Below are 22,868 nucleotides of genomic sequence, written 5' to 3'. Positions count from 1 at the left end.
AGGTATCTCTTGACCTCCTGCATCTAAATATCCTTGAATGTTTTCAAGCTTGAGGTCCATATAATGAAAGCCAGGAAATTCCCTTTACTCCTAAAGTTGGGTTGACTTGGGGTAATTTGCTGCAACTGAAAGATCCCTGTCAAGTTAAAGAGGCTGAAACCAGTGATTAAAGAGGCAAGAGAATGGCAGGGTTTTCCTTTAATAATGCAAATCAAACCTGCACTAAGGGCTCCTTTAGGGGAAGATTTATTTTCTATTCAGATCCTGTAGCACAAAATATAGTACCTCCCAGATATTTTATCCACTGCTGTTCTATTATGTTTTTCTTCAAAGTACTTCTATTCTGATGTCTTGCCATCTGATCCCCACCTCTCATTTAGGTGAGGTAGACCCTACCTCTAATAGATGCCCTGCAGTTTTCCTTTATATCGATAATTTCTCTTTTTTTTCTGCCATATTTTTCATAGATGTATTTATTGCTCAAAAACTTCCGGAAGCAGTTAAATGGCTTGAGTTGGTTGCTGAGAAGTCAATCCTGTCCTCTCAATTTATTCAGGAGCATTTCTAAAGGCACTGCTCATTTTCAAGTGTTCATAAATTCCAGGCTGCTCATAGGCCATATTGCATAATTTTGACTAAGCCTATTTATCACCTGATGTGAATGTTCACTTGCTCCCAAACAGATCTTTAGATTGCATGGTTACAAAGAAAAACTAGAGCTAGTCATTAGTTACAGAGGTAAAAACAGATTTTATTCAGGACTATTGCGATAGGGGAAAAGAGACCTCATATAGAATTGGGTTCAATCCAAATATAACATGGGCAAGTCAGAATTTATGGCTAAGAAGCAGGGTAGGGTCAGTGGATGGAAGACTACTAAGAGGAAACATTAAGGTTAAGGAGGACATTGGCTAAAGCAATATAACAGGATTCTTACTGACGACAAGACGGGGTAATCAGGTGTCACCTGGGGGATTGGGGAGGATGACTACCCCAATCAGATATTGAGGGTGATCAGATATTGAGTGTGGGAGGTTCTGGTTAAACTGAATTAGTAGGTTTTTTGCTGAAGCTGGATTTTACAAGGAAGTGCACAGATGTGCCTAAGAGAAGGATCCTAAAATCTGGATGAGAAACAAATCTTTGTCAAAAGAGTTAAATGTTCTTGGAACTCTAGACTGCAGAGAGGGGAAATCAGAAATCTTAGAAATGCTAATCAGCTCCTTGAAATGGCATACTCTGTTCATCCCGCCATCTTCTCCCCTGCCCAGTCTATAAAATGCCTGATATTGTTTCTTAACTTTGTAGGTATTTGATCAACATGGTTAATTTTATACATCCAAGCAGCACCTACATGATTTGGAGATTTGATATTCCATGCTTATTTTCTATAAACAGATAAATAGTCTCCTCTTGGACAACATTAGTAATTGTCCTAACGTTCATACAGAATTTTCCAGTTTTCAAGGCATGTTACCATACATTGTTTCATTATTTTTTTTCTTCACGTAAACCTCACCTATACACAGACACAGGGGTGCAGTGAGGGTAATGACTTGTGTGAAGCCTTGGGAAAGTGAGTAGTAGAAAGAAGCAATGCCTGGAAACTGGTATGTCAGGTCAAGTGCTCTTTGCACTTTGCTCTGCTGCTTCTGGATTTTTCAATAGGATGCTGTTTGCTTTTGCATTAAAATAAATGCTTCATCACTTATTTAGGAGTAATACTTAAAAAGATTTTGGCTTTCAAACTTGCGGGGTAAGAGATTCTTTTTAAAAAATTCTTTTAAGTTGTATTTTAGAGAGTGAAGTAGTGTGTCTGAGCAGGGCAAGAGGGGTAGACGGAAAGATAGAGAGAGCGAGAGCGAAAGCGAGAGCGAGAGAGAGAGAGAGAGAGAGAGAGAGAAAGAGAATCCTAACCAGGCTCCACTCCCAGTAGCGGAGCCCAACTTGGGGCTTGAGTCCACGACCCTTGGATCATGACCTGAGCCAAACAGGCTCCCCAAAAGATTTTATAATGAATCCTTCTGCACACATTTCTCTTCTTTTCAAATGTAAATCAATTTTAGGGAATCCAAATTTCCAGCTTCTTCGATCATTTCTTTATTTTATGCTAATTATCATATAATGCTAAAAAGGCAATTCATCTCCGAAAAGTACAGATATTTATTATGTTTGAATCAAAACATAGAGACTGCTTTCAATGGGATTTTCAGCCACTCACCTGTCTATCTTGGCTGACACACTGAAGATTGTTTTTCCCCTTTGGAAATAACAGCTTATGTATCAGTTCCTCTGCAATCTTTGCTTTATGATTCTTAATTCTTTTCATAATATTTTTGTTTTTGTTGTTCAAGAAGAAAGTTGACTCGGTGCTGATAAAGATGGTATAAAATAGAAACAGTGTTTCTATTTTAACTCAGTGTTTAAGTAGAAACATAGCTTACAGGAAATTTTCTATTGCTGCAATCCCTCCTCTCCTTCTGTGAGCCTCTTCCTTGCATAAAATGTTGCACACATACAGATTTGAGCTGCAGGTGAGGGGACAAATGATCAATCTCAGTAATCCTGAAGGATAGTAAAATATGCTACCCTAAACAGGACACTTTGGCTTATTATTTTGAGCCATAGGCATTTGAAAAACAGCAAATTCAGGGAAAAGTTTTCTGGACTTCCCATGGCTGCCTAAATAAAGGTCCCACAAAAGGAACTCAGTTGTTATAGAGCCTCTCCACTACAGTTTCATCACTAGGGAAGATTGAGTCTTATCACAGGAAAGGAAACTAGAAGTGTCGACACCCCATCCAGACACTTTGTCACAGACTATCATACTTTCCATCTATTCTTCTAAGGGTCTATTTATCTTTTCTAAAAATAATTTGCTCTCCCCAGGAAGCCTACATTTCCTTCCTCTTTTCCTATTAAGATGATATTTAATCCAGAATTGTAAGCCACTTTGGAGAGTTGCCCATTTTTTACGGTCTCCCATGTGCATAGGAATTCAGAAAAGTATACGGAAAATTCTTTTTTTTCTCCTCTACAATAGAGATCAGCTCTCTGAAAGTACGTACCTTGAGGATTCTACCCACCCCTACCAACTTCAATTACTTTAATGCCTTTTCTAAAGAGCCTTTATTATAGGAAAATGTTATAACACTTAAAACCTGTCAGAATGGCTAAAATCAACAACGCAAGAAACACCAGGTGTTGGTGAGGATGTGGAGAAAAAGGAACCCTTATGCACTGTTTGGGAATGCAAATGGGTGCAGCTACTGTGGAAAACATTATGGAGGTTTCTCAGAAAGTTAAAAATAGACTACCTTACCATTCAGCAATTGCAGTACTGGGTATTTAACCCAAAGAACACAAAAACACTAATTCATAGAGATACATGCCTTCCTATGTTTACTTCAGCCTTATTTACAATAGCTAAGATATGGGAGCAACCCAAGTGTCCATCACTTGATGAATGGATAAAGAAGATACATATATCACATCTTCACACATATATGTGTGTGTGTGTATACATATACATACGATGGAATATTATTCAGCCATAATAAATGAATGAAATATTGCCATTTGAAGAGATGTGGATGGAGCTAGAGCATATAATGTTAAGTGAAATAAGCCAGACAGAGAAAGACAAATACCATACGATTTCACTCATATGTGGAAACAAAACAATTGCTCATGGGGGAAAAGTGAGAGACAGAGATAGTCATAGCAAGAAATAGATTCTTAACTATAAAGAACAGTCTGATGGTTACCAGAGAGGAGGTGGGTTAGGGGATGGGTTAAATAGGTGATGCGGATTAAGGAGTGAACTTGTGATGAGCACCGGGTGATGTATGGAATTGTTGAATCATTATTTTGTACACCGGAAACTAATATAACACTCTATGTTAACTAACTGGAATTAAAATAAAAGCTTAAAGTAAAAATAAATAAATAAATAAATAAATAAATAAATAAATTAATTAATTAAAATACCTCAGAGAGCTCCAAAAAGATTAAAAAATCAGAATATAAAATTGGATGTAAGTTATGATCGTAACTTTCCAAATACATATATGGCAGAAAACTATAATAATTATAGCTCTCTGTTAATGATAATAATTTTATGTCAGTGTTATGAATATTAGATTTTTTTTGTTTTCTTTTTCTTTTTTTATGATTCTGTCAAATTAGTTATTCATTAATTAATGATTCTGAGGTATTAAGTCTGGGTGACCCACATCTTCACATGGTAGAGCCCTTAATATAGACAGTTCATTTTTCAGACCGTGATTTTTTCTTTTGGCAAGTAAATAGCTTTGATCGAGTCACTTAGTTGTATATGTACTATAGCTACTATATATTAACATACTTAAACTATACTTAATTTATATATTAGTGTATCTATTATTTATTAAGGTCTCAACAAATTAGATTACATTAATGACTAAGAGATGTCCCCACCCTTTAAAGTGTTTGAAGTTTAGTGAGAAAGATAGAGAAGAAAGCAGACGATTGAAATATAGGACATTAAATGACACAAAAGGCCGAATCCGAAATGTGATAGGAACAGAAAAAAAAGGGGGGGGGGCAGTGTTTTCAACTTACAAATGTCAGAGAAGGATTTGGGTAGAAAATTACTAAGAAGTCAAGGTGCATATCAGTTATTTGAGATTGGAGAGTGAGGGGTGCTTCAGGCATAGAGAACAGAATAGGTTGGTGAGATCCTGGCATGTTTAGGTGACTAGAAGTGAGTAAGCATTATCTGGAGCTAGGATTTCAGGGTGACATGACAGAAGACGAAAACAGGCAACAAAGATGCTTAGACTTCATTTTGATAGCAGTGGTAGACTCTGTTTTGAGATGTACATCACTAATTAGAGGTTGAAATGTCAATGTCCTGCAAAGTTTGAACATATTTAAGGAATATTATGTTCAAGCTGAAGTTCTCCTATTTCAGGGCAGAGGCCAAACAGAATGTTAATACCTATTTCAGTGTGACGATGGAATAAAATCTTAAATCATCACAAGTTCCCATGTTACACCTTCACGGCTTAAAAAATGAGGATGAACTTTAGATTTGGGCACTGTTTTGTTCAGTTGTACTACTTTGTTCAAATATCAGCATCTCCCATGAATTGTGTACAGGGGACAAAGTTATTTAATCTTCCAGAGCCTCAGTTTCCTTGTTTTCTAGATGGGAATTAATTCCAACCAGAGGGGAGTTAACAGATTACAGGTGACATCTTATACAAAGTTAAACTAAAAGGGTGCCTAAGAAGAAGAAGACATTCAAAAAGTACTCTTCCTATTCTTACCTCCGAGATTTCTAAGAACACACATGAAAATGACTCCAACAGGTCAAAAGCAAAACATTCTTTTAGATGTAGCCAACTCCACTTGGAAGTTGCTGGGTACTATTTTCTAAACAAGGAGTCTGTCCTCTAGCTCTTAAAAATATGCAAATGATCCCCTTGAAATTCCCTACACTGCATATGAACTCAGCAATGCAACACCTTACTTGGCGCACATTTTCTCATGATACGTCTTGTAAAGTGCAATATTTTAACTTCTACTTCACCAATTGTTACACTATTACTTTCTATAATATCCTATTAAGTGTCCCTTCTAAAGAGATTATAATCACCAGGCCCTGAATGTTCAACCCTGCTGAGCAATTCATCACCCCTACTCCACTTTTCTTCCCACGTCAACATCCACAATAGTCTCTGTGCCTCTATTATTTAGAAAACTATGAAACCCTGTATCAGTACACAAACAGCTGTTTCTCAGGACATTTTTCAGCTTATTCAAGCACTTGCCATAACTGAAATCATGCATAATTACAATTCTAACTGCCTACATATACGTACAAAGACCAATCTTTGCTTTACTTTCTGACAAAGGCCTCAGTTGGTACAACACAGGTCAATAACTTAATTATACCATCGTGAAATTGAAACAGAGAGGCCAAACATTTTTCAAGTTTATTGCCATTGGTCTTACAATGAAGGAAGGGATATTCATATGAATTACAAAGCATATTTTTATGTCTCTTTTTTTTGTATTTGCATTCAACTTCACATACTTCAAATACAATAAGATTGTGTGGAAGTGACTTAAAATGTATTCCGGTTTATTTTCATCCTAGAATCTCAGTATATAAAAATGGGAAAAGTGGGTTAAGACCAAAGTCACAGCACCTTCTTATCTTGAGTACAAATTTTTGGAAGAGTCTTTATTTTTCTTGTAATAAGCTTCAGGAATTTCACCAAATTCTCAATTTAGAAAACATTCAAAATATTTTTGCAGTAGTTATTTTTTACAGGAGTACCTCTGTAATCATGATAACCACTTTTTTCTTCATTTTGTTTTTTATAACGACTATTTTTAAGACTTCTTGGAGGAGGCAGTTCCATGTGTTGTTAGTGAGAGTGAAATCTGGTCTAATATTTTTCTTGAACTCTTTAACATTGTTATTAAAATTTATATAAATACATATATGCCCTCTCTTTATAATTTCTTATACTTTATCCTAATAAAAGTATCAAAGATGTAAATAAAACTTCAGTCAAAATGCTACTCAATGCAACATTCTTATAATAATAAAAAGAAGCAAATTAGTCTTACATCATACAAAAAAAAAAAAACACCTCAAAATGAATTAAGGATCTAAATATAAGACTTGAAACCACACAAATCCTAGAAGGAAGCACAGGCAACTAATTTCTCTGACACTGGTTGTGTCAACATTCTTCTAGACATGTCTCCTGAGGCAAGGGAAATTAAAAAAAAGCAAATAAATCATTGGAACTTTATCAAATTAAAAAGCTTCTGCAAAGCAAAGGTAACAACCAACAAAACTAATAGGCAACCTACTGAATGGGAGAAGATACTTGTAAATGACATATCTGATAAAGAGTTAGTATCCAAGATATATAAAGAACTGATACAACTCAACACCCCAGAAACAAATAATCCAATTGAAAACTGGACAGAAGACACGAGCAGATTTTTCTCCAAAGAAGACATACAGGTGGCCAACAGACACATGAAGAGATGCTCAACATCACTCATGACCAGGGAAATGCAAATCAAAAACACAATGAGATATCCCTTCACACTTGTCAGAATGGCTAAAATCAACAACCCAAAAAACAAGTATTGGCAAGGATGTGGAGAAAAAGAAACCCTTGTGTACTGTTGGTGGGAATCCAAACTTATGCAGCCATTGTGGAAGACAGTGTGGAGGTTCCTTAAAAAATTAAAAATAGAACTACCCTATGATCTAGTACTTCCACTACTGGATATTTACCCAATGAATACAAGAACACTAATTCTGAGGGATATATGCACCCCTACATTTATTGCAGCATCATTTACAATAGCCTAACTATGGAGCAGCCCAAGTGTCCACTGATACATGAATGGATAAAGATTTCTCTGATCCATTTTAAGAGTTGTTCACACTCGATTCCTTTTCTCCCACCTCTCTGGAACTCACTTCCATTTAGATTTCATCCCTATAGTTTTTCTGAACTAACCCTTGTCAAAGTCAGCAATGACCTCCAAATCACTAACAGCAGTGGTCATTTCTTCATTCTAATCTAATTTTGACTTGTCGACATTTTTTAATATATTTGATTCTCTCCTCCTTGAAATACCATATTCACTTGAGTTTCAGAAATTAATACCTTGCCTCTAATTAAAGGAGAGTTTTATGGGTCAGTCATTGGAGCTTTTCTCTCTTCTCTCTACCTTCATACTCTAAACTGGAACTATCTAGCAAAAATGTCAAACCAGCCACAGTTCAGTGTCCTGATCTCCTGGTTCATGAGTTTGAGCCCCACATCAGGCTCGCTGCTGTCAGTGCAGAGCTCACTTTGAATCATCTGTCCCCCCCCCGCCCCTCCCCTGCTCACACTCTTTTTCTCAAAAAAATTGTTTTTTTAATAAAATTGTATAAAAAGTAAAAATAGGCAATTTTAATTTTAAAATATATTTTATTTAAGACAACATATTAAAACATGATTGAAAGTACAATCAATATAAAATCATTAGTGAGGTATTTTAGATTATTATTTCACACAATGTCTTCAAAATCTATGGTATTTTATGCCTACCGTACATCTATCTCAATTCAGATGACTCATGTTTCTAATGTTCAAAAGCCCTTTGTGGCTAAGTCTACCATATTGGTCCATGTGGGTGTAGATAAGCTCATTTATGGCTTTAAATACCATCCCTCTGGGCTGAGTGCTGTCAAATTAACATAAATGGAACCACTTCCCTGAAATCTTCTTCCCTTAAAAGCTTATTTGATATCTCTACTTGGTGTCAAATAGTTACATCAATATGTGTGTGTGTGTGTGTGTGTGTGTGTGCACGTACTATATATATATATATATATATATATATATATTTATATGTATGAATATATATACATACATATATAAGCATTTAATATAATGATTTAATGATTACCTACTATAAAAGTGTGTATGTGTGTGTGTGTGTGTGTGTGTGTATACAGACAGTTAACCTTGTTAGAACTAGAACTACTTCTATAATGTGCATAGAGTCTGATCATTTATGTCCATTACTACGCTCTATTATTTCCCTGCCACTAGGTCCAAGTAGGAGTCGCTATTTTTCATGGTGCTTGCACTGTTCCTTTTCTACAGTGAAGTTTTTTTTCTCTTTCTCCAGAATTCTATAAAAAGTAGAAAATAAAAGACAAATTCATACGGTGGTGTAATTTAATGTTTGCACCTAATTGAACTTACCATTTTCGTTTTCTGCCTGGTCTCTGTAGGCATTTGTGCTTATAACACTAGATGTAGACCGTAAGACATGACACACAGAAGGAGGCTTAACATATCTTAACCAGCATCTGTCCTATTTATCACATTAAAGATGTGGGTGATGTTTGTTGGCATTGCTATGTCTGTAAATCATTAAATAAAATAATGATAACCTTTCCTTTTGAACTCCATAGTTGAATTCTTTTTACAATTGAATCTAATAGTATAAGCAACATTTAGGAGAATTTAGACAAACATACTTGAACTATGTTACCCACCACAGTAGTTTCAAACTTAATGCTATGTTTTTGATTCCTAAAAGAGCACTTGTGACATACAATGTGGAGTAATTACGTGTAGTTGAATATTTTATTTCTATGAATAAAAAGAGTATTTGCAATGTGTTATTTGTGCTGAGGTACTTATCTGTAATAAACTGAAACCCTTGCTCTCACCTTGCTATTTTGTTATATAATACATAAAAACTAAATTAATAACCATGAAGACAACAAAAGATGAGTTTTAAAATAATCAAAGGGGTTCATATTCATGTGTGTTTTTTTTATTATTTATTTTAAGAGAGAGCGCATACATGGGGGAGGAGCAGAAAGAAGGAGAGAGAGAAAGAACTCAAGTAGGATCTGCACTGTCAGTGCCGAGCCTGATGCAGGGCTCGAACCCACGAAACATAAGATCATGACCTGAGCCCAAATCAAGAGTCAGATGCTTAACTGACTGAGACACCTAGATGTCCCTCATGTTTGTTTTTTTAAATGTCATAATTACAGACAAATTTCTATTTATATTAAACATAGATGTAGATATGGGTGCAAAACTAATCAAATAAACCATGGAATCGTCAATGCATTTGTAGACAAATCAAGTTTTCTTTTTGAAAGTACTGATTTAAATTAGATGAGACCCATTATCCTCCGGTTAAATATATCAGAGCAAAGGGATTTCCATCTGCATTGCCATCACTGAAATAATCAAAAGGAAACCAAGTAAATAAATTTCAAAAACAGGCAAAATGTGAAAACACCACTCATTAAAAAAAAACAAAACAACAACAACAAAAAAAACATTTGAAGTAGTCATAACACCTAACCACTAATTGGAAAGAATAGCTGTTGTAAACTGTGAAACTTGAAACAAGTCAAGGGGTGATGATAAAGTAGATGAGGCAGATTCTCAGACTTGACTAGAGGTACCTTTCCCTCTGGATTATAATGTGAAGGTTTGTTCTTCTGGGATTCAATAGAGAAGCAGAAGAGCTCAGGTGTGAGTGTGGGAAACCTGTCATTTAGTAAGTTCTGTTTTATCCTCTGATAGCTTATTAAATATTCTGTTAAGTGTTCGGTACCAAAGGAGGGTTTATATCTCAGCCCACAGAGAGAAAGTCTTGTAATTTTCACCGTAAATCCATTTTTCAGCGTCAAGGATAAGAGTAAATGCTTCCATTAGAAAGTTATTTTCTTAATCACTTCTCCTGTTTCTCCTTAGTATTATGGTTAATTAAAGTAATTTGTTGGATTACGGTTACAAAAAAGATAAGAAAGTATGAAGATAATTATGTGCCACCTGAGTTTAACTATTATGCCAGTGAAGATTGCTGCAGTCCTTATGTTAAACTTTTAAAATGAAATCTTGTGTAATAATTACATAGTCCTTGTTAAAGTTACATTATATTGGAATAAAATATAATAAGCATAATGTTTGGGTTTTTTTCAACCAAGAGTCAAGGACTTGTATTATCAAAATAATTATGAAAAAAGCATTTAATCCGACAAGTAAATATATTTGTAGTGTTGTCTACATATGCTATGCTATCACACAGGAGAAGGAAGGGGACATCTTCCAGAAGGAATGCGCGTTAAACCTTATGATGTCCGTACTTCACCTGAAGGGATGAGTAAGACATGATGACTATTTGGTATCGTTGAATAAGTAGTTCAGAGAAGAAATCAGCAATATGCATTCATTAGTTATTTCAGCAAACATTTAATAAGCATCTCCCATCAGTCCAGCCCTGGCCTGCATCCTAATGGCAGAGAATAGACAGAGACTTATTCTAGAGGGATAAAAGATGGTAAGTATGGAAACAAAAACAGATACATCAATTTTAGGTTCTCTGAAGATAAAGGAAGGAAGAAATGAGAAAATGAGGGCTGGCTGCTATTTTCTGAAGGGGTAAGGAAGCCTCTCTGAGAGTCACAATCAAGCAGATACCTCAATGGAACAGGCTGCTTATCATTGACATACTTGATGATTCAGTTTGAATGCTGAGATTGTGTGAAATTTGTCCAGGTTATCAGTATATGAGTTTAGATATTTTGTATGCTCCATAAAAAGAGTACTTTGTACCACCATCAACACAACTGTAAAGATATGTATTGGCATTGTTTCCGGTAATATAAAAACAATAGGAAGGGCTCTTAGGGGTACAATAACGCCATTATTAATTGCCTTCATACACTCATGAGAAATTTCGTTAATGAGTATTAATGGTTAAAGAGATGCCATCCTCTTAAAATCCATGTAACAGAATCACATGTGAAACATGAACTAATTCTCTTAACTTTATTGTAACTCAATTTTCTTATTTGTGTAAAGACTTTTTACTGTCAAATTTCTTCTTTGAATAGTGTATGGGCTTGAACTGACAGATTGCTGGGCTCTTGAGCTCCTTTGAAATGCAGATTGTTTTGAGGTTCTTGGGCACACAGGGCTCTGTAATTATGCCACAACAACAGGGAACCTCTAGCTCAAGAAAGACCTTGAACAGCTGCGGTGACCGTGTACAAACGTTTTCTCAGTTTCCAAAACAAACAGAAACACACACTGTTCAATGGCCTTTATTAGCAGACTATTCTCTAATTTCGTCTCATAACAATCTGCCAGTGTTTTCTTTAAAATTGCTTTCTAAAAGAAAAAATATATATTACTTAGCCATTTTAATTCAAGTGAGGCTAATGCTTGGCACTCCATCAAGACTGCTATTTGAGTCCACTTTTTCCCCTGCGAGACTATTAACTACTCATTATAAAGACCATGATAAAAACAAATATATAAATACTAAACCTTAATATGTACAAGTAGATTACATGTACATGTACCATATGTACATGTAGAGTCACTTTGAATTTATCCTTTTTCATATCAACTCTGAAGGAATCAGAATTTGTACATAAAATCTCATTGGTCTGGTCCACTGAATCTTACGTAAAGAAATGGCTCATTAATTCTAGGAGACAGTCCTACAGAATGATTAGAGCCAGGGGCCCTGGAACCTGGGTTCAGACCCTGACTCTGCCACTCATGAGGTGTTTGGCTGTGGACTGGTTACTTTGCATTTCTGAACTTCTGATTCCTTATCTATAAACTGTGAATGTTAAGCACCAGCTTCATAGTGATGCTGAAGTGATAAATACATCTGGCTTTAAGAGCTTCCCCTGGATCCTGGTAAGAGCTCCGTGCACGTGGCTTCCTCCCGTTTGTGCTCTTTGAAGTCGGGGTGACTATACTGAGCACAAGTACAAAGTGTATCCACACCCCTCAAAGTAAAAGTGATCCTTTGCTATTTGATTAGAGAAGAAATCATCAAATAGTTCTAGCAATTAGGAACATGTATGAGTGACAGAGACAGAAAGCCTGACTACATTGAAGCCATATACTGCTTTCTCAGCTAACCAGGCCTCGGGAGATGTGCTGTTACTTGTCTAGGTTCATTTGCACTGTGGTGTTATCAGAGAACCTGGCTTGTAGCCTAATGATTGCAACATAGCTGCTACAGATGGATACACCAAGAAAGTCCTCAAGGCAGAAGGGGTATGGGAGTGAAGGCAATCTCTTCTGTTCTTGCTCTTTTATCAGGAAATCAACAGATTTCCCACACTTTACCATCTGAATTTTGTTGATGACTTACTGTTATTCTCTGTGTCATATGGCAATTCTCCGCGGTAAGAGCTACTGAAATAGCAAGCTGGGACCTTGCAATCTCCAACAAATTTTAGGTTATATTAATAGGAATGGAGGTGAGAAATACAGGTTGGGTAATATTTTAGTGTGTGCCATAATAGCCATCCAGGGAAAAATCAGAATTAAGTTAGACTTCCATATACTTATTTTATGGTTTGGTATTTATTGTTTTAATATTGAATTGCCTACTGGAGAGTGATACTATAAACTTTTCATTGCTTAATTCCTCTGAAGTTTTAATATAGCAGTAGTACAAGATTTTATTTTGTAGCTGAAATGTTTTCATGTGCTTTTGTTTGTTCGTTTGTTTTCCTGAAAACCATCAGCAGTTGGGCAAGGTGTCCCTAGAGTTCACTCAGTTCATTCATCGCGCTTCAGCTATACTGGCTTTCTATTTCTCAAATAGGCCAAGTTCGGCCCTACTTCATGGTTTTCCCACTTGTTCTTCCTTCAGGTTTGGAAAGCGCTCTTCCAGCCCAAACCTACACCTATCACCACCATCTGCCCACCTCTGATTCCTAACCTAGGTTTGGTTCAAATGTCTCTTTCTCAGAGGCTCCTTCTCTGATCTGACGCCCCTTCTAATCAGCCTCTATCTCACTAATCCTATCTTATTTTATTCATTCTCTTGTTTTAATTTTCTTTCTTTAAAACTGTCTTATTTTTTATGCACTTACTTAATTGTCTGACTCTTCCAAATTTACAGTAAGTTCCTCCAACTGAGGGACATTTGTCTGATTCATCACTACAGTTCTCAACCTAAAACTGTACTTAGCACACAGTAGCAATTTAATAGATACTTGTAAGATAAATGAAATAATTCTTAACACAGGGTTGTTCATTAAAGCAAGAGGAGTGATTTAAATATTAAACACTGAAATGTTTGATTACAGCAAGAGAAAAATGGGTCAATCTCTCCATTCCAACAATTGGAATGTACTTGAGAATACGTCTTCTTACACCTAACAGAACCTGAATGGACATGGTAACAGCTCTCACTTAAATTATACCATAGCTAAAAAACCTCCTTTTACTGACACAGACTTCCATTACCCCTGGTCAAATCTTGCTGGCTTCGGCATCATTGCCTTTGTCTATGTCTGTCCTGAGGCATCAAATATTTATTTAAAAATGCAATTCTATCCAATTAAAAGATGGGCAAAATATCTGAACAGAAGTCTCACTAGAGAAGATAAACAGATGGCAAATAAGCATATGAAAAGATGCTTAACATCATATGTCATTAGGAAATTGCAAATTAAACCAACAGTGAGATACCACTACATGCCTGTCAGAATGGCAAAATTCCAAAACACTGGCAACACCAAATGCTGGTGAGGATGTGGGGCAACAAGAGCTGTTGTACGTTACTGACAGAAACGCAAAATGGCACAGTCATTTTGTAACCCAGTTTTGCAGAATTTCTGGCAAAACGTAGTATCATTTTGCCATATGACCTAGCAATCATGTTCCATGATATTTAACCATATGAGTTGAAAACTTATTACTCAAAAACATGAATATCAGCCTGCAGAGCAGCTTCATTCATAATTGCCAAAACTGGGAAGCAATCAAGATGCTCGTCAGTAAGTTAATGGACAAACAAACTTGGCACATCGATGCAATGGAATATTATTCAGCAATAAAAAACTGAGCCATCAAACTCCCACAAGACATGAGAAAACTTAAGTGCATATTGTTAAGTGAAAGAGGCCAATCTGATGATGCTACATGGCGTATGATTCCAACTATTTGACATTCTAGAAAAGGCAAAACTACGGAGACACTAAAAAGATATGTAGATGCCCAGAATTTGAAGGGAAGAGAATAGACGACCTATACGATGTTAAACATAAAGAATGAACCTTAATTTAAACTATGGATCTTAATGAATAATAATGCATTAGTACTCACCAATATTAACAGATGTACTACAATAATGCAAGATGTTAATAATAGAGGAAACCAGAGGAAGGGTGTTGGGGAACATGGGAATACTTTGCCTATTCTGTATTTTTCTATAAATCTAAAATTACTCAAAATAACCCAACTAACATCTATTTTTAAATAATGCTCACAGAGTAATATTTAAATACAGAGCACCTGTCTCTAGTGTCTTTGTATTAACAACTTGTAACATGAAAACTGGAAACAGTGATTGATTGGCTTGGCCATACCTATCCACAGAAGAATTGATTTATTCTCTTTCTCCCTTAGATTAGTTGAATAACCAAAGGCCAAAAATGTTACCAAACCCCATTTAATTCTGGACTGAGATTCAATGTTTTTCAAAGTTCTGTTTTGAATGGCTTTTATAAGTGTTAACTAAACAAAATGTCAGACTTCTCAAAGATCAGCATGTCTTGGGAAATTTTAATAAAAAATAATTGTAATAATAATTGACTGTATTTTGACTAACAAGTAGATATTTCATTTTCTTCCTCAAAAAAAAGGACAATTTTGGCTTTGAGGAAAAAATAAAATTCTCCGGTACAGTAAAAATGTGCACAGATTGAAATATGTCATTCTGTTATCCATGAAATAGAGAATAAATGTCTTGCTTACTTACTAGAAAAACAAATTTCAACCCTAGAAGAACACTAAAATTCAGATACTTTAATACCTGTTAATGCTTCTGGATTATATGGAACAATGTAGTGTAGCTCATGTTCACATAAACATGGAGAATATTTCCTGTGGGCTTTTGATTTTTGGACACAATCCAGGATGAATCAAGGCTTGAAAGTTCAAATACATTAAAAATGAAAAAAAAGTGGGGCGCCTGGGTGGCGCAGTCGGTTAAGCGTCCGGCTTCAGCCAGGTCGTGATCTCACGGTCCGTGAGTTCGAGCCCCGCATCGGGCTCTGGGCTGATGGCTGGGAGCCTGGAGCCTGTTTCCGATTCTGTGTCTCCCTCTCTCTCTCTGCCCCTGCCCCGTTCATGCTCTGTCTCTCTCTGTCCCAAAAATAAATAAACGTTAAAAAAAAAAAATTTTAAAAATGAAAAAAATATTAATTGATGTAATAGTCATCAGAGTTACCGGAAAGTTGTCATCTTCTATTAATCTTAATAATCACGATACTATGTAGCTTTATCACTGTTAACCAGTAGAGTAGTTTCACAATGGTTTTTCTTTCTTTTATTTATCTTTCCTAACAAATATCTATTGTGCAATAAAGGTTAGAGATCATGAAACTGCCGTGTCATTTACAAAGCCTGAGTGATTCATTGATTGCTGGTCTCTTGACTCACCCTTATAACTATCTAAAAGGTTATCTTCTCCTTGATGAAAGTCTTCCAGCAGGCAAGGCGATAGAATGTATCGATGAAATGTCTAAAGGCAAAAAAAAAAAAAAAAAGCAATTGCAATCACTGTGAAATTCTAATTGGGAATCTGTTTTAAGACTTCATAGTTGAGGGACAGTTCCATTTGTTTTCTCCCGCTTGGAAGCCAGTGTCTTAAAGCCAGCTGATGCTGGGGGAAGCTGCAATAACTTATCCTAAATTTCTTTCCTAGCAATCTGATGGCACAATCCAAAAACTAGAGGTTCTTTTCTGATAGTCTCAACCTTAACTGAAACCCGACTCTTGCCAGGACCACATGCATTTCCAGCTTTCTTTTTTAGAGGATAATGAAAAGTGCTGCATACGTGAGGTCTGCTACTGAGCCTTTAATAAAATTTATCTCATGCAACAAGATAATAACCCTCTGAAGTAGGCATTACTGCCCTGTTGTATAGTTGAAGAACCAGAGACTCAAGAACTTACATATCCTATTCAATGTTTCAAAACTACAATATGGCAACAATTGATTTCTACGTCCCTGATTCTACACTATACATCCCTGTTCCCCCTCCTGGTGTACTGCATAGACTCCTCTGACACGCATCTGTGGTTATCACTGTCAGCTCTCTTATGTGCAAAGCTCTACCTCTGAGTCATCACCATGCAGTCACGGTGGGTCTCCAATGCTTGTAACTATCTCCATGATTGTAGTCAGCTTCCATTCCTAGCCACCTCAACTGTGGCTACAAATGTCACTTTCCCTTTAATTCCTCAAACCCTCCACCAAACAAGTATCTATCATCAGGCACATGCCTGCTCTCTCTCTCTCTCTCTCTCTCTCTCACACACACACACACACACATACACACACACACACACACACACACACACGACTTTGCATCCTACTTTACAGAGTAAAATTCAGGTTTTCTGGCAAAAGATTTCTCAGCATGCTGTTCCTCCCTTAATCCTTTTTTGAACCTATATTCATCATCAAACCTGTCCTTTCTGTCCTAGCAAAACAGACATCCTCAATCTTCCTGTCCAAAGCTAATCTATACCTGGGCTCCTGAGTCCACCGCTCAGGGACTGGCTCAACATTTTCTTCTCTTTCATGATTTCATACACATATATCTTTTGAAGTTTCTACTAAATCTATGTATATGTAAATTTTAGGAATGATTTTTGCCTCCAAGTAACAGAAAACACTTCTACATATGGCTTAAGAAAATAGGGGTGACTTTTTTCACATAGTAGGAAATCTAGAACTAGAAAGTTACTGTCATTGGTTTAAAAGCTTAGCAATATCAGGACAATGTATTCTTTTTTTTTAAATTTTTTTTTAACATTTATTTATTTTTGAGACAGAGAGAGACAGAGCATGAATGGGGGGAGGGCCAGAGACAGAGGGAGACACAGAATCTGAAGCAGGCTCCAGGCTCTGAGCTGTCAGCACAGAGCCTGATGCGGGGCTCGAACTCACGGACCGTGAGATCGTGACCTGAGCGAAGTCGGACGCTCAACCGAATGAGCCACCCAGGCGCCCCAGGACAACGTATTCTTAATTCTCTCCTCTGTATCCTGTCATGTAAATATGCTGCCATTGTTTCGTACATTACACCCTTTTAGAAAGATCTCCAAAAGGTTTCCACTCTGATCTTATTGGCTGGAATTCATCAGCCAAACTGGTTGCACAAAGCTACCCCAAATGCTTTAGAGAACGGGAAGGGCAGGCATGCAATTTTTAAGGCTAAAAAGTGAAGGCAGGAGAGAAAGAAAGGAATTGGGAAAAGGTACTGTTTTAGTGAACCAACGCTGTCAAAGCACGTGTGCGTACTTTAGTGTCTTGTATCTTCGAAACAGGAGAGTTATGCAAAAGAAAACTGTGATAGATCCAGATTCTTGATTAGTGTCCCTGTGTTCAGCTTGTGTCTTGTTCCTCCTCTGTCGTACCTGGACTGCTTCAGGTCTGACCCTCTGCAGGAATTTGTTGGCAGTTCCCTAATTTCTGGATCCATCTCCTTGAACACTTGGAGCTGTGACCACTTCTGCCCAGACACAGGAGTCACCTCTTCTGTTCATTCGCTTCTGTCTGAAAACACACGACGGAGCAACCTTGTGTGCTCAGTCCTTTTGACTTTGCTTTGACGTTATTAGTTTTTTCCATATTTTATTTCTGTGTTGCCATTTTGGGACTGTAACTGGAGAGACATTGAAAACTGTGTCAAATCTGCCTTCTTTAACTGTGAGCTTTATCTTATTATGTTGAGTGATTATTTGTATGTCTGTATTGGCTCCTAGGTTCTGAATTATGGAGGCAGGGTCATTTATTTACTTTGTTTTAGTTCTTAGTGTGCTGCACAGTTCTTAAGTACTCGATTATTGATGAATGTGAATATAAATTAATTAATTAATCACTAAATGCTCAGAAGGATTTGAAATCCAAATACCAGACTTGGAGTACAGGATTGCCCCTTTACACCTGCCTGAAGCAGCAAAGTTTATTTCACATCTCAGATCTTCAGTTTCTCAATATTTAAATTAAAAATGATACTAAATGCACCATGTACTTCATTCATATTCTATCTTAAAATAAAACCAAATAACAGAGAAAGATGCTTGTTGAATTACAAAATGTAAGCAGGTATTGTTTGACACATTTTTCTTTTGAAAGTCTTTATGTAGAATCTGACAAAATGATTAATTAATCTAAAATTATTAATTGAAATTCATCAACAATTTAGTGAATACTTACTATGTACCAATCACTATTCTTGGCACAAGAAATATGGTGACCATTAGATCAGTTCCTGTTCACATGAAGCATACTTCCTGGTGGGTGAAACAAGGTAGGTGTATTCATTTTCCATTTGCTGCTGTAACAACTTACCACGGGCTTACTGTTTAAAACAACAAGACTTAATTATCTTACATGGCCGAAGCCTGACAGGTTTCACAGATTAAAGTCGGGATGTGGGCTGGGCTGTTCTCTTTTCTGGAGTCTATAGAAGAGGATTTGTTTTTCCTTTCTGCTAGCCACTCCCTGCTTTTTAAAAACACATTGATAGTAAGAATCCTGGGAATTCTTTCCCATGCACCATTAGGATGCATTGGAAACTGATGAAAAATACAATACACTAGCATTACCAAGAGTTTTTTTCAAAACCATTTATATTCTCTCTCTCTCTTTAATTTTTTTTAACGTTTATTTATTTTTATTTTTTTTTTAATTTTTTTTTCAACGTTTTTTATTTATTTTTGGGACAGAGAGAGACAGAGCATGAACGGGGGAGGGGCAGAGAGAGAGGGAGTCACAGAATCGGAAACAGGCTCCAGGCTCCGAGCCATCAGCCCAGAGCCTGACGCGGGGCTCGAACTCACGGACCGCGAGATCGTGACCTGGCTGAAGTCGGGCGCTTAACCGACTGCGCCACCCAGGCGCCCCGACGTTTATTTATTTTTAAGACAGAGAGAGACAGAGCATGAACGGGGGAGGGTCAGAGAGAGAGGGAGACACAGAATCTGAAACAGGCTCCAGGCTCTGAGCCATCAGCACAGAGCCTGACACGGGGCTTGAACTCACGAATCGCAAGATCATGACCTGAGCCGAAGTCGGACACTTAACTGACTGAGCCACCCAGGCGCCCCTCTCTCTTTAATTTCTAACTGAAATCTCCTTATTTTAAAAGAATTACATACAAAATCAGTTTACTAAAATTCCTTCAGGGCTAAGTCAAGTAAGGTACATTTATTTCTACTACCAACCCAAGAAGGTGATTATTATTTCTATTTCCTCTTAACATATGAGAAAACTCATAAGTGTTCAAAAAACTGTAACTTACCCAAGAGATGCTACCAGCTGGAGGTTGGCCAGGATCTGGACGAAGGGCTGAGCAGCCATTGGTACCAGCCTTGTGGTACACATTAGGCAGGCACACCCACCTGCCTGAAGTCTGTGGGCCTTTTCCATGGCATTGAAAAAGAGGTCACATGTTTAGGAAGAGTAGAAGAAATACCAATTTATAAACCACACCAGGTACAAGTTACATTTCTAAAAAAAACTTTCTCTTGGATAATTTGATGAAGACTAAGACCAGGGGTGCCTGGGTGGTTTAGTCGGTGAAGTGTCTGACTCTTCACTTTGGCTCAGGTCATGATCTCCCAGTTTCGTGAGTTCAAGTCCCGTGTTGGGCTCTGCGCTGGCAGTGTGGAGCCTGCTTAGGATTCTCTCTCTCTCCCTCTCTCTCTGCCCCTTCCCCACTTGCACTGTCTCTGTCTCTGTCTCTCTCAAATAAATAAATAAATAAATAAACACTTAAACAAAAGTGTGGCACAATGTGAAAGATCAGATAAGGGGAAGAGCTGGGAAGGCAGATACCACACCACTCTATTGTGCGATACATCTGCGCAAACAATGGGAATTGTAAATGTTTTCAAAGAGTAAAGCCTTAAAAAATGTCACAAGCCCAAAAAAGAACAAAAGAAAGAGAATACTGGAGCATAAAGCATTCAAGCCCAAGAATCGTTTTGACAAATGGCCTGGAGAATCCCAAACCTCAGTGGCTTTTGATTTGATTGCTGGATACAGAGCAGAATCTGTGTTGCAAAGATTCATATGGGATAAACTTTAGAAATGGTTTAAAAAAATTCTCAAATCTCAGTGGAGAAAACCGAGTCAGAGAATAATGGGGCTGCTCGGTGAACCACAAACGCCCATGGGCTATGAGGCTCAGTGGGAAAGGAAAGATTTATTCCTCACTTGAAATGCAATGTGAGGCCATTGCAAGGATACAGATTTTGGAATCAGACAGACTCTGCTCAAATCCAGACAGTTGTTCTGTGTAATGGTGATACTCTCTCTGAGTATCACTGTTTATGTGCCTGAAACAGGAATTAACCAAGATCAAATGCATTTAATGGTCACACATGGTCTCGTATACTAAATCTCAACACATGAAGCCTACTTATTCGTTCATTTGTGGATCATTCCCTGAGTGCCGGAGAACTTTGATAAGGAATGATCAGTCTTGGGGATAAAAAAACAAGTAAAAAGGCAATGTATTACAGTACACAGTGATACACGCTTTAGGATGAGACTATGGCATGCTGGGAACACACAGGAGTATCACCCTGAATGCCTGGGGCATAAATAAAGGCACCTAGGAAGGGCAATATCTCCTTAGATGCCAGCGATGCATAATGGCAGTTCGCGTGAGGAGACTGGAACATATTATGAGACTAGAGAAAGAATTAGGGTGCTGCCACAGTCCAGGAGGGTCTATCTCCAGCAATGGGAACCGGAAAATAAGAAATGTAGAGATCTGAAAGAAACGACCCGGTTAGGAAGCTCATCCCTTTTCTTTCCCTCCTCTGTAAAGTTCAAGCCAGGTTAGGAGCAACCCATATCTCGTTTTCTCTTTCATCCTTTTTTCTACTTACACAGTTAGGAAAAGGCAAATATCAAATATTTATCAAGACACTGACCAATCAGAACAGTAGTTGTCTTGGCAATGGGGCAGGATTCTAGGGGAAAGGAGTAAGAGGAAGCAGTGGAGAGGTTTAACTCAAATGAAAGCATAATATTTAACAACTGGCATGTCCATGTCATTGTACCATCTGAATTTGAGCCCTGGATCAGGTTAAACAACTGAGAAATAAGGTTGTCAGCACTGACATTGATTTTTTATGTTGCATTTACTTTGTAGTAGGTTAACATCCTCCTCTATATAACCCGTGCACGTGCACGTGCACACACACCTCAGAACACTTTATATCCCAGCTCTGAACAACTGGGTCAAATGTTGAAACAAAGCACATTATTTAATTTCACGGAATTAACTGATCTAAAGGTCGGTGATTCTGGCACCATTAAGACTGTGCCATCAGTCTCAAATGACCCACAATTCAGAGATGATATGATTAGTATAAGACTTTTCTAGTTTCAAAGCACTTTCACATTATCAAATGTAATCCTCACAATAGCACAGTGAGGTAGATAGAGCGGGAACTCGGTCATTTACAAATGCTCTGAAAGTCAATTTCCACCAGCTGAAAGATGGCCAGGAGCCAAAGAAGCAGGTGGTATCATGATGTGTATGTAGAAAATGAGAAAATTGAGACCTATCAAGATAAAATTGATAACCTTAAAATAATATGCCCTACTCTTGAAATGAAAAGATACAAATAAAGAAAGGTACACAAACAGAATTTTATTATTAAAGACGTTTCACAAGCTGAATGAAAAAGGACTGAGAATGTTAGAATTCAAATGACAGGACTAACTTCTTTTTCTAAAAGCTTTTATTTGTGGGCTGTTTGGAGTTGCAAAGGATTACAATTGGGTTTTAGGCTCGCTAATTGATGTGTGTCTAGTTAAATCCTAAAACAGAATTTACATAGTATTTTGAGTGGACAGGAGGCAATGGCATGTTTTCCAAATAAGAACAAAATAGTGGAAAGTCTGTTGCTTTCTTAACCAACATTGGTTTAAAAATATAGTCCCAGTTTTTGTGAGAGTTAGTGCTGATGTCCACACAATTGTGATTTTTTTATATAGTGTGGTCCACAGAATTCCAGGGTAAAGGCAACATTTCCTGAGGGATCAGGGCAGGTTTCCTTGGAGGAGTTGGTACCTTGAAGAATGGGCTAAATTAATCCAGGCGCCTTTCAGTTTCAACAACCATTTTGCCACAATACACCTCAACGTTTCTTTGGGATTTATTCACTCTTACCTTCTGTCTAGACCACATTGCAACCTTGTCATTTTCAGCCAGAAGAATGAAGACATTTGTGAACAAATCAAGAGGA

The sequence above is a fragment of the Puma concolor genome, chromosome D1 (genome assembly GCF_028749965.1).
Source record: "Puma concolor isolate L17-30 chromosome D1, mPumCon1.1.hap2, whole genome shotgun sequence".
NCBI lineage: Eukaryota > Metazoa > Chordata > Mammalia > Carnivora > Felidae > Puma > Puma concolor.
Note: the sequence above shows the minus strand (reverse complement) of the source record.